This window comes from Dendrobates tinctorius, unplaced genomic scaffold, assembly GCF_039654945.1.
Source record: "Dendrobates tinctorius isolate UK_male_01 unplaced genomic scaffold, ASM3965494v1 ptg000150l, whole genome shotgun sequence".
Lineage (NCBI taxonomy): Eukaryota > Metazoa > Chordata > Amphibia > Anura > Dendrobatidae > Dendrobates > Dendrobates tinctorius.
In genome coordinates, this window is record NW_027361817.1 from 10,150,134 (window position 1) to 10,161,591 (window position 11,458).

Below are 11,458 nucleotides of genomic sequence, written 5' to 3' on the forward strand. Positions count from 1 at the left end.
GCACTGTGGACACTGTCTAGCCAGTGATACGGCAGTGTTTGTCTTTTTAGGAGTGCACAAAAGTGCAGTTGTCCACAGGTTTATGCACTTCTGAAAAGAAGGAAACCACTAAACAGAGTCCATAGCAACTCTCCTGCCTCATTATAGTGAGGTAAGTGCTCAGAGTAGAGCACAAGATAAATGTGATCCCTAATGATATGTAAAATGTTCCCAATAAAATCTTCAACTCAATCCACAAAAATAGCCAATGCCCACTCAGGTCCATCACTTGTCAATGGAAATATAGGAGGCTTCCATGTTAATGGTAGCAAAAAGGCTCTGGAAAAGCGCTATAGCTTCCCGCATTCCAAAAGAAATCCAGTGAATTCCACCCTTTTAAATCTAAATGCTCCCCTCCCTTATGAGACCCAGTGTGCCTAAACCACTTTTAGAGTCCACATGTTTGGCATTTCTGTAGCAATGACAGCCCGCCTAATTTATGGGTGCTTGTCTCCCGATGCATGAGCTGGGTACCACAAAGTATTGGGAACTGCAATGTAATGGGCACTACAACATACTGGTTACTACAATGGCACGCAAACTGTTCTAGGAAAATCCATGCTCTCGGAGTCCCACCCGAGTCTTTCGGTATGGCTCTGCAGTACTGTACTGCCACATATGGGGTATCTACATTCAGCAGAAATTGTGGGACAAATTTTGGTTCAATTTTTATCCATTTCTACTTCTGAAAATGTAAAATCTGGGGTTAAAACCATTTTTTTCTGGTGAAAGTGTAATTATTTTTTCTTCACAGCATAATGGTATAAATTCTGTGACACACCTGTGGTGTCGGTGTGATCACTCCAAAATTAGATTAATTCATCAAGAGGTGTATTTTGTAAAATGGGGTCACCTATGATGAGTTCTGCTGTTCTGGCACCTCATTGGCTCTCCCATTGGGTCATGGCACCCGCAAACCATACCATAAAAGTGGAATAACTTTCACGAGAATAGAAATAGTATAATTGAGACTGACACATCTTCCACAGCTAACTCAGCAGATGTAGACCACCCTTGACTGTTCACATTTCCACAAATTTGTGTTAAAACCAGCAGCAGCAGCCACAGAAGCAACATTAAAGATATCACAGAATGACATTAATGCATCACACTAAAAAATGCAATATCACCTACTCTGTACAATCTGCAATTGGGGTGCTAAAGTCCTTGGAGATCCATGACTTGTTCATATTAATGAAAGTTAGGCAGTCAACACTTTCAGGGGACAACCATATGCGCTTATCCATCAGGGTACCGCCAGCAGTGCTGAAGACACATGTTCTGAGAGAATGCTGGCTACTGGGCATGATAAAACCTCCAAGGCATGTGAGGTGAACTCAGGCTACTCCTTCATTTTGGAAGACCAAAATGTGAAAGGATCCAAACCCTCCCTGATGGCATTGATATTTAGTTCTAGATACTCCTGCACCACCCTCTCCATTCGTTTACCATGTGTATGATTTGAACTCTGTTGTGCTGGTGCATGAGTTGGTCTAAAAAAATTGTCAATGGATTCACAGAAATTGCTTCTTCCACTTCAACCACTGCTGCTGCTAATGTTTTGGTGTTGACAAATTGACGGGACGGATTTTAGAAGTCTACTGCTCAATGCCAACCGTGTGCTTCACTGCTGTCTTGGGAAAGAGCTCTCTAAAGTTTGTATAAAAGCGTGTTTCGATAATCCAGCATTCACAGGTCCCTTTCTAGGGCGGGAGTCATCTGGCAAAATTTGGATTTATAACATGGGTCTAATAAAGTGTCAGCCCAGTTATCAGCATTATTCCTAATCATTACTATATAGGGATCATGTTGCAGATAGTGCATCAAGACGGCACTAATATGTCTGGCTCTACCATGAGGTCCGAGCCCATGCTGTGTTGGTGGCTTGGTAACAATGAGGCTTGTTTCCTCTGACCCCTCCCGCCAACCCTGAACAACAGAGAGGGGAAGATTATCCTCTTCATCCGACAGTTGCTCGCCCTTCCCCTCTTCCTCCTCCATTTGTTCCTCAGATCTTGCATCTTTGATAACAGTTTGACTGTTATCATCACCAGCTGTTGTGAGTTCATTTTTCCCTTCACCATTGAGGTCTGATGAACTCCCTCCTCTAGTGAAGGAAGGTAGTGAGACTGGTTACCAAACACCTGGGCAGCTAGATGATGACTGGGTGGCTGGAATTGAGGACTGGATATAAGGCTGCCGACGCCCTTCTTCCTGGCTGGTGATTTTCCTGCTGGATTCTTGGAGACCAGTCTGATTCCTGCATCTCAAAGCTAAGTTTTTCTGCTCTGCTTTGTACTCTTCAGTTTTGTTTTTGTTTTGCCTTGTTTTTTGGGAGTTCTGCCATCCCCGGCCGGGGGTGAGCTGAATTCCATTTTTGTCTCTGATCTGTTGATATTTTGCTCTGTCTTCAGAATATACCTGAGTGCTGATATAGTCTTTTGAAGCCTAGCAACTTCAGGGCCTGTTTTTCCTATCAGTCGGTTGGCTCATTTTGATAGGGTTTTTGCGGATGGCAGACAGCAGGTTTCCTATCCTGTCCTATGTAGTTAGCTTGGGCCCCATCATTTGCTCAACCTATCTTTCTATCTGTGTTAGTGTTTTCATCTTGCTTCACAGTCATTATATGTTGGGGGCTGCCTATTGCTTTGGGGTCTGCTCTGAGGCAGTTTAGTTTTTTCCCTTTCTGTCTTTAGGCTATATAGTTCTCCGGCTGTGATCGAGGGGTCTAGGGCACCGTAGGAACCCCCCACAGCTACTGCTAGTTGTTGTGGATAAGTTCAGGGGTCTGCAATCCGATAGCTGCCAACCTCTCTGGTTTTTCTGGACTTAGCTGGTATTTTGTTTTTTCCTCCTTCGGTGGCTCATCATAACAACCAGCCCTCCTCAATCGCAGTACTCCAACCTCCTTTGGCACCCTCCTGCATGACGACAGTCTTGAACTTCAAGACCATGTTATCCCTTCCACAGCCTCCTCTGATTTCTCTTCTTCTGGGTCCATCATCTCCCCCCGCAGTCTATTCAAAGTCTGCTCCAGCATATTAATGACTGGAATAGTGATGCTGATAACAGCATCATCAGTGCTAACCATCTTAGTAGCCATTTCAAAACTGTTCAGAAGGATGCAGAGGTCCTTTATCTGTGCCCACTCTCTAAACGTGATATGGGACACCTCTGTACTGCGTTGGCCAAGGCTATGCGACAAGACAAACTGCCTCAGAGCTCGTTGGTGCGGCTATAGACGCTGTAACATGCGCACAGTTGAATTCCACCATATTGACACATCGCATATCAACCTGTTAACTGGCATGGACAAAGACCTCTGTGTCGATGCAAGTCAGTGAGCAGAACGGTGCGAATGGTGGAAATGAGCACACAGCTTACATGCTTTCTGGAGCAGGTCACCCAGACCAGGATAGTGGCTGAGAAAATGTTTCAACACCAGGTTGAGGATGTGAGCCATGCAAGGCACATGTGCGAGCTTGCCTCACTGTAGGGCCGCCACAAAGTTCTCACCATTATCAGACACGGCCTTCCATGGATGCAGGTTCAGCAGAGACAGCCATTGATCAAATTCAGCCTGGAGAGCTGTCCACATCTCTTCAGCTGTATGACTGTGATCTACAAAGCATATCAATTTTAAGACTTCCTGATTGCGGTGAGCCCTGGCTGTGCAGTACGGAGGTGGTGGGGGTTTGCTTTTGCACTGTTGGAACGCGTGTCTCGTGAAGGCAGAGGTTGAGGGCGCAGGTGGAGGCCCTAGAGAAGATAGAGGAAGAAGCAGTGGAGGAAGAGTTAAATGTAGAGGTTTGGCCTGCAAGCCTTGGGGATTCCACCAGAGTCACCCAGTGCCCAGCCAGCGAGATGTAATGCCCTTGACCATGCTTACTCATCCAAGTGTCTGTGGTGAAATGCACCCTGGCAGACAGAGATTTTGTTAAGGAATGGGTGATGTTGTCTGTTAGACGCTGGTGTAGTGCAGGCACAGCTTTCTTAGAAAAATAATGGGTAATTGGTACTGGAGGACTGCAATGGCCATCATCTTTTCGAAATCATCGGTATCCACCAGGTGGAAAGGCAGCATTTCCATTGTAAACATGGTAAAACCAATGGTGTCTTTCAAATTTTCAACTCGCCCTGCAAAAAACAAGCCAAGCCCTTACATGGCCATATTAATGAAAAAATAAAAAAGTTAGGGTTCTAGGAAGAAGGGGAGCAAAAAACAAAAACGCAAAACCGAGAAAAGCTACGGGAGTTAAGGTGTTAAAGGTCGGTCCATTATTGTATGACATTAATAACAGAAGTATTTTGGGGGGGGCAAGGATCAGGCCTCTTAAACACATTAGATGCTACAAACTATTTTTAAACTGTGGTCCCTTGCTGTAGGACGTTAATAACCGAATAATTTGTTTGTGGCCTCTGGATCAGGCCTCTACAGCTTAATTTCAACCCAAACAAATGACAAAGTGTGATACGGCGGGTTGTCTAACTTTTTGCAACTGAAGGATTATAATTTTGTTTTAGCCTTAGGTCTGCAGACAGGTTACTCTCACAGCCACAAAGTGACAATGTGGGATACAGCAGGCTGTTTCACATTTAGCAACAGAAAAAGTTATAACTTTTTTTATGTGCCTTAGGTCTGCAGATAGTTTTATTTCACCACAGCACTAAATTACAAGCTGGGATACAGTAGGCTGTTTAATATTTTTTTCACTAGCTACATGTGAATTAGAATGCTATACTCATGCATGGATCACAATAGAAGCAGTGCACAACATGTGCCCTGTTGGGTTTGTTTGTGCACCTCAGTATGGCCAAAAAAGGAAAAAAAAGGGCTGGAAGGTAAATTTAACAGCCACACTGGACACTGGCTACCCACAGTATCTGACTGATATGCAACCACCTATATAACTAGCTATAATTTGGGATACAGCAGGCTTTTTCATATTTACCTACGAAATATTATTTAGAATGCTATACTCATGCATGAAACACTATAGAAGCAGTGTACAACACACTTGTAGGACCTCAGTAACACCCCAATAAAACAAATTTCAGAAGGTAAATTTTACAGCCACACTGGACACTATCTAACTACACTATCTGACTGATGTACAACCGCCTAACTAAATAGCTGAAATCTTGATGCAAAGAGTGGCAGTATCAGGAGCAGGCTCTCTGTGCTGTATCAGTATCAAAATGCTGCTAAAACAACATGTCCGCTATTGATATGTAGAGGGACACATGATTTCAGTAGCTAGTGACACAAGTTGTTGTGTCAGGACATTGTGAACGTTTCCTGCACCCTCATTGTCTAGCCGCAATGTACACACATAAAGTTAGAAAAAAATTTACTGCTGTGCTGTACCTACAAAAACACCGTGCGTTTGTGCTCTGCAACTCCTCTACCCTCATCAAACACGTGCCAAACGCTCTTGAAAAATATATATTAAGTGCTCTCAGTGAGAGAAACAAAATAGGAATCTTGTGGGTGTGATACCTTTTAATGGCTAACAAATTATAGTGAATGATGTTACAAAGCAAGCTTTCAAGACAACTTACGTCTCTTCATCAGGCTGATCTAACAAAGTATTTGAAGGAACCTTATTTATATACAGCATAAAGCACAGGTTTGGTGTGATACATGGATAAATAAACAAACACTGAGCTTGAAGAGAGATTCCTTAATTAGGTAAAATTAGATAAGTGGTGTAAAAGTTCTGTGAGATCAAAGGGCTGTTTGGAGGAAATAGCTCAGATTTGGTAATGGGTCATAAGTCCTCCTGACAAATTGAGTCCTGTGTGAACAGAATCAAATATTGTAATGAATTTGTATTCCCACACCCTGCAATGTTTCTGTGATTTAAAATTGCCTTTTAAAATGACAACTTTCATATTGTCTATGTTGTGTCCTGGACCACAGAAATGTTTGGCCACAGGTAAATGTTTTTTTTTTGTCTGTAATTGTATGACGATGAGACCTCATCCTTGCTCTCAATCTCTGTCCTGTTTCTTCATCATAGAGGCCACCCACAGGACATATATTGCATAGAATTAAATACACCACATTGGAAGAGGAACATGTCAATGTCCCGGGGATCTTATAGTCCTGCTGTGTGTTGGGGATTTGGATTTTGTCTTTGGTCCCTATATGAATGCAGGCTTTGCATCTTCTCCCATTGCAAAGATATGTTCCTCTTGGTGAATCTGAGTGCACTGAACTTCGGATAATGATGTTTCTTAGATTAGAAGGTTGCCTGTAACATAGCAAGGGGGGTCTTTGAATAATATTTTTAATCGGTCATCCTTGTGTAGGATATGATGAAGTTTCATAGCCATTTTTCTCAGTATTTTAAGCTGTGGGTTGTAGGTCACTACCAGAGGTACACGATGATTTTCCTCTTTTCTTCTGGATTGAAGTACTTGACTTCTAGGGATCCTTGTGGCCCTAATGATCTGATCATCAATGGAGGTGGGATGGTAACCTTGATTTAAAAATGACATTTTAAGCTGGGTTAGGTGTTCATCCTAGTCCTTAGGACTGGAACAGATACGGTTATATCTGAGGGCCTGGTTGTAGACAATGTACTTTTTAATGTGTTTAGGATGGAAGCTGTCCCATCTGAGGTATGTGGGACGGTCAATTGGTTTCCGATACACTGATGTTTGGAATGAACCATTTTGGACTTCTATAGTGGTGTCTAGGAAGTTAATTTTTGTTTTTGAGTGGTCCAATGTCAAGTTTATGGTTGGATGAAATTTGTTGAATTTGTCATGGAAAATTAGAAGGTCTTGTTCAGGCTCAGTTCAGATTATTAAGATGTCATCGATGTAATGGAAATAAGCAAAGGGTTTGATGGAACAGGGTGTTAAAAAGTCATTTTCCAGTTTAGCCATGAAGAGGTTACCTGTTATGATGAGTCACCGAAGGAGGAAAAAACAAAATACCAGCTAAGTCCAGAAAAACCAGAGAGGTTGGCAGCTATCGGACTGCAGACCCCTGAACCTATCCACCACAACTAGCAGTAGCCATGGGGGGTTCCTACGGTGCCCTAGACCCCTCGATCACAGCCGGAGAACTATATAGCCTAAAGACAGAAAGGGGAAAAACTAAACTGCCCCAGAGCAGACCCCAAAGCAATAGGCAGCCCCCAACATATAATGACGGTGAAGCAAGATGAAAACACTAACACAGATAGAAAGATAGCTTGAGCAAATGATGGGGCCCAAGCTAACTACATAGGACAGGATAGGAAAGCTGCTGTCTGCCATCCACAAAAACCCTATCAAAATGAGCCAACCGACTGATAGGAAAAACAGGCCCTGAAGGAGCTAGGCTTCAAAAGACTATATCAGCACTCAGGTAAATTCTGAAGACAGAGCAAAATATCAACAGATCAGAGACAAAAATGGAATTCAGCTCACCCCCGGCCGGGGATGGCAGAACTCCCAAAAAACAAGGCAAAACAAAAACAAAACTGAAGAGTACAAAGCAGAGCAGAAAAACTTAGCTTTGAGATGCAGGAATCAGACTGGTCTCCAAGAATCCAGCAGGAAAATCACCAGCCGCCAGGAAGAAGGGCATCGGCAGTCTTATATCCAGTCCTCAATTCCAGCCACCCAGTCATCATCTAGCTGCCCAGGTGTTTGGTAATCAGTCTCACTACCTTCCTTCACTAGAGGAGGGAGTTCATCAGACCTCAATGGTGAAGGGAAAAATGAACTCGCAACAGTACCTCCCCCTTGAGGAGGGGTCACCAAACCCTCATCCATGCCACCAGGGCGATCCGGGTGAGCCCGATGAAAGGCACGCACCAATCTTTCGGCATGAATATCAGAGGCAGAGACCCAGGAATTATCCTCCTGACCATAACCCTTCCACTTAACCAAATACTGGAGTCTCCGTCTAGCCAGACGGGAATCCAGTATCTTCTCTACCTCATATTCCATGTTACCTTCAATCAGGAGGTGCCACCACAGGAACTACTGGTTCAACAAACCTCTTCAACAAGGACTTATGAAACACATTATGAATTTTAAATGTGACAGGAAGGGCCAACCGAAAAGAGACCGGATTAATAATCTCCAAAATCTTGTAAGGTCCAATAAATCTAGGCTTAAACTTAGGAGAAGCCACCTTCATAGCGATATTTTTTGATGACAACCAAACCATATCACCCACCTTAAACTGGGGACCAACGGTCCTACGCCGGTTGGAAAACCGCTGGGCCTTTTCCTGGGAGAGAGACAACTTATCCACTACTTGGTCCCAGATCTGGTGCATTCTCTCCACCACAGTGTCACCACCTGGGCAGGCAGAAGGCTCCACCTGCCCTGAAGAAAATCGAGGGTGAAAACCAAAGTTACAAAAAAAAGGTGACATCAAAGTGGCAGAACTAGCTCTATTATTTAAAGCAAATTCGGCCAAGGGCAAAATGAAACCCAATCATCCTGATCGGCAGAAATAAAACATCTCAAATACGACTCCAAAGTCTGGTTTGTTCTCTCCGTCTGCCCATTGGTCTGAGGGTGAAATGCAGAGGAGAAGGACAACTGAATTTCCAGCTTGGAACAGAAAGTCCTCCAAAATCTAGACACAAACTGAACTCCTCTGTCAGATACAATGCTCTCAGGAATCCCGTGCAAGCGAACCACCTGTTGCAAAAACAAGGGCACCAACTCAGAGGAAGATGGCAACTTAGGGAGTGGTACAAGATGGACCATCTTAGAAAATCTATCACAAATCACCCAAATAACAGTCATTCTCTGAGAGACAGGCATATCAGAGATAAAATCCATTGAAATATGGGTCCATGGCCTCCTGGGCACCGGCAAATGCATCAACAAGCCACTAGAGCGAGAACAAGGTTTAGACCGGGAGCAAGTCCCACAGGACTGCACAAAATTCCTGATATCACAAGACAAGGCGGGCCACCAAAAAGATCGACTCACCAGATCTCTAGTACCAAAAATACCTGGATGACCAGCCAATGCAGAGCAATGAACTTCAGACATCACTCTCTTCCTCCACTGGTCAGGAACATACAACTTTCCACTGGGACAAGGCTCAGGTTTATCCTCCTGAAACTCTTCCAGGGCACGTCTCAAATCAGGCGAGATGGCAGAAAGAACTACCCCCTCGCCTAAGATGGTAGCAGGCTTAGTCACAACAGGAGAATCAGCAAGGAAACTCCTAGAGAGGGCGTCTGCCTTGACATTCTTAGTGCCCGGAAGAAAAGAGACCACAAAATCAAAACGTGTGAAAAACAAGGCCCACCTAGCCTGTCTAGGATTCAAGCGCATGGCCGACTCCAGGTAAATCAAATTCTTGTGGTCAGTAAGGACCACGACTTGGTGTTTGGCTCCCTCCAACCAATGTCTCCACTCCTCAAATGCCCATTTCATGGCCAACAGTTCCCGATTCCCCACATCATAGTTACGTTCGGATGGGGAGAACTTTCGGGAAAAGAAAGCACAAGGATTCATTTTAGATGTCACAGGATCTTTTTGGGACAACACCGCTCCTGCACCAATCTCAGAAGCGTCCACCTCCACCTGAAACGGGAGTGAGACATCAGGTTGCCGCAAAACCGGAGCAGAAGTGAATCTTCGCTTCAGCTCCTGAAAGGAAGAAACAGCCTCCGGAGACCAATTCAACACATCAGCACCCTTTTTAGTCAGATCAGTCAATGGCTTGGCAATACTAGAAAATTTTGCTATAAATTTCTGATAAAAATTAGCAAAACCCAAAAACTTCTGGAGGACCTTCAAAGAAGTGGGCTGAACCCAATATATAATGACAGTGAAGCAAGATGAAAAAACACTCACACAGATAGAAAGATAGGCTGAGCAAATGATGGGGCCCAAGCTGACTAAATAGGACAGAATAGAAAAGCTGCTGTCTGCAATCCGCCAAAACCCTCTCAAAAACAAGAGCCAACAGACTGATAGGGAAAAAAGCCCTGAAGACGCTAGGCTTCAAAAAGACTATATCAGTACTCAGGAATTATCTGAAGACAGAGCAAAAAGGAATTCAGCTCACCCAGCAGGGAAAGGCAGAAATCCAGAAAAACAAGGCAAAACAAAACCAAAACACAAATGCAAAAAGTAGAGCAGAAAACTTAGCTTTTGAGGAGCAGGAATCAGACTGGTCTCCAAGAATCCCTCAGAGTAATCACCCGCAAGGCAGAAGGGCGTTGGCTGCCTTATGTCCAGTCAGCAATCCCAGTCACCCAGTCATCATCATTCTGCTCAGGTGCTTTGTAATCAGCCTCACTACCTTCCTTCACCAGAAGAGGAAGTTCATCAGACCTCAATGGTGAAGGGGAAAATGAACTCACAACAGTAACCAGATGATCCTATTCTGACTTCTGTTTTGAATGAGTCACCATAGGAGGCAAAAACAGAAATACTAGCTAAGTCCAGAAAACCAGAGAAGTTGGCAGCTATCGGAATGCAGACCCCTGAACCTAACAACAACAACTAGCAGAAGCCGTGGGGGGTTCCTACGGTGCCCTAGACCCCTCGATCACAGCCAGAGAACTACATAGCCTAAAGACAGGAAGGGAAATCTAAACTGCCCCAGAGCAGACCCCAAAGCAATAGGCAGCCCCCAACATATAATGACGGTGAAGCAAGATGAAAAAACACACACAGATAGAACGATAGGCTGAGCAAATGATGGGGCCCAAGCTAACTAAATAGGATAGAATAGAAAAGCTGCTGTCTGCAATCCGCCAAAACCCTCTCAAAAACAAGAGCCAACAGACTGATAGGGAAAAAAGCCCTGAAGACGCTAGGCTTCAAAAAGACTATATCAGTACTCAGGAATTATCTGAAGACAGAGCAAAAAGGAATTCAGCTCACCCAGCAGGGAAAGGCAGAAATCCAGAAAAACAAGGCAAAACAAAACCAAAACACAAATGCAAAAAGTAGAGCAGAAAACTTAGATTTTGAGGAGCAGGAATCAGACTGGTCTCCAAGAATCCCTCAGATTAATCTCCCGCAAGGCAGAAGGGCGTCGGCTGCCTTATATCCAGTCAGCAATCCCAGTCACCCAGTCATTATCATTCTGCTCAGGTGCTTTGTAATCAGCCTCACTACCTTCCTTCACCAGAAGAGGGAGTTCATCAGACCTCAATGGTGAAGGGGAAAATGAACTCACAACAGTTAACGTACTGGGGTGCCATTTTGCCATCATCCAGTTTGGTGTAGTACTGTATATCCATCTGTTGTCTGTGTGCCTTTTTGATGTAGTCGGTTGTATTAAGGAGAACTATGGCACCACCTTTATCCACAGGCTTAATAGTGATCTCCCTTTTGATCTTAAGGCCGTGAATCGCATTTTTCTCCTGCAAACTGATATTAGATGTTTCCTTTGCTTTTTTATCCAATTTTGTGGACTGCATCGAATGTCTAA